This window comes from Piliocolobus tephrosceles, unplaced genomic scaffold (genome assembly GCF_002776525.5).
Source record: "Piliocolobus tephrosceles isolate RC106 unplaced genomic scaffold, ASM277652v3 unscaffolded_46553, whole genome shotgun sequence".
NCBI classification, from domain to species: Eukaryota; Metazoa; Chordata; class Mammalia; order Primates; family Cercopithecidae; genus Piliocolobus; species Piliocolobus tephrosceles.
Window position 1 is genome coordinate 1 of NW_022331591.1, and position 2,397 is coordinate 2,397.

The following is a 2,397-nucleotide window of genomic DNA, read 5'->3' on the forward strand; positions in this document are numbered from 1 at the left end:
ATGAAAATTCAAAAGGACAGGGTAGTCAGGGCAAACTTGAAGAAAAAGATATATGGGCAACCTACTTTACTAGATATCAAGACCTGTTATTAAACAATAGATAAAAGAATGTGATGTAGGCATAAGGATAGACACATTAACCAGTGGAATGGACTAGAGTCCAGAAATACACCTACAAATAATACAGTCATTGATTTCTGACAAAGGTGAAGTGCCACGCAGTTGGAAAAAGGACAGTCTTTCAATAAATGCTGCTAGACCAACTGGACGTCCATATTGAAAAAATTGTATGTCAGGCCGGGCACGGTGGCTCACGCCTGTAATCCCAGCACTTTGGGAGGCTGAGATAGGCAGATCATGAGGTCAGGAGATTTAAGACTATCCTGGCTAACACGGTGAAACCCCATTTCTACTAAAAATACAAAAAATTAGCCGGGCATGGTGGCAGGCACCTGTAGTCCCAGCTACTCAGGAGGTGACTGGCATGAACCTGGGAGGTGGAGCTTGCAGTGAGCCAAGATTGCCACTGCACTGCATCCTGGGCGACAAAGCGAGACTGTGTCTCAAAAAAAAAAAAGAAAAAATTGTATGTCAACCCTGACCTCACACTGTACACAAAACTTATTTCCAAATAGATGACTGATTTAAATGTGAAAGAAAAACAGTAAAACTTTTAGAGGAAAAAAAATAGGTCTTCAAGACCTTGAGATAGGTTGGCTTTTTTTTTTTTTTTTTTTAAACAGGGCACAAAACATTCTAACCATAAAAACATAATGAATTTGACTATGTTAAAATTAAGAGCTCTGGCTCTTTCCCATCTTGCAAGATGGCGGGTGAAAAAGTTGAGAAGCCAGATACTCAAGAGAAGAAACCGGAAGCCAAGAAGGCTCATGCTGGTGGCAAGGTGAAAAAGGGTAACTAACCTCAAGGCTAAGAAGCCCAAGAAGGGGAAGCCCCATTGCAGCCGCAACCCTGTCCTTGTCAGAGGAATTGGCAGGTATTCCTGATCTGCCATGTATTCCAGAAAGGCCATGTACAAGAGGAAGTACTCAGCCGCTAAATCCAAGGTTGAAAAGAAAAAGAAGGAGAAGGTTCTTGCAACTCTTACAAAACCAGTTGGTGGTGACAAGAACGGCGGTACCCGGGTGGTTAAACTTCTCAGAATGCCTAGATATTATCCTACTGAAGATGTGCCTCGAAAGCTGTTGAGCCACGGCAAAAAACCCTTCAGTCAGCACGTGAGAAAACTGCGAGCCAGCATTACCCCCGGGACCATTCTGATCATACTCACTGGACGCCACAGGGGCAAGAGGGTGGTTTTCCTGAAGCAGCTGGCTAGTGGCTTGTTACTTGTGACTGGACCTCTGGTTCTCAATCGAGTTCCTCTACGAAGAACGCACCAGAAATTTGTCATTGCCACCTCAACCAAAATCGGTATCAGTAATGTCAAAATCCCAAAACATCTTACTGATGCTTACTTCAAGAAGAAGAAGCTGCGGAAGCCCAGACACCAGGAAGGTGAGATCTTCGACGCAGATAAAGAGAAATACGAGATTACAGAGCAGCGCAAGATTGATCAGAAAGCTGTGGACTCACAAATTCTACCAAAAATCAAAGCTGTTCCTCAGCTCCAGGGCTACCTGCGATCTGTTTTTGCCCTGACGAATGGAATTTATCCTCACAAATTGGTGTTCTAAATGTCTTAAGAACCTCATTAAATAGCTAACTACAAAAAAAAAAAAAAAAAATTAAGAGCTCTGTTCATCAAAAAGATACTATTAAGAGAGAGAAGGGTGCAACTCACTGAATGTGAGGAAAAAAATTGAATACCATATAGCTAGTTGTTATGAGCTGAATTGTGTGCACCCCCAAATTAATATGCTGAATTCATCAGAGTGCGACTGTATTTGGAGATAGGGTCTGTAAAAGATAATTGAATTAAAATAGGGTTCCTTAGGGTGAACCCCAATCCAGTATGACTGGTGTTCTTATAAGAAGAGGAAACTAGGATGCAGGCACGCATGGAGGGAAGATCATGTGAAGACACAGTGAGCGATAAACATTCACAAGCCAAGGAGAGGAACCCTACTAACACCTTAATCTTAGACTTGTAGCCTGTAGAATTGTGAGACAATAACTTTCAGTTGTTTAAGTCACTCAGTCTGCCACTTTGTTATGGCAGCCTTAACAAATTAATACACTGAAAAGAACGATTTTACGTAATATATAAAGAACTCTTATGTGTATAAGTAAATATTTTTAAAATGAGTACCCAATTGAACAGACACTTCAAAATAGAAGATATCCAAAAAGTCAAGAACATATTAAAGGGTATTTAAGTTCATTAGAGAATGTGAGAATGAAAATCTACAATGAGATACTGCTGTATCATTGTTC

General features: G+C 40.9%; 1 pseudogene across 1 annotated transcript; it reads left to right on the forward strand.

The window, feature by feature from the left end:
* The first annotated feature begins 815 nt into the window (after positions 1-815).
* LOC113224748 lies at positions 816-1,748 on the forward strand (annotated as a pseudogene). Its single transcript, XR_003309352.1, has one exon. The product of XR_003309352.1 is annotated as a 60S ribosomal protein L6 pseudogene (transcript).
* The last annotated feature ends 649 nt before the right edge of the window (positions 1,749-2,397 follow it).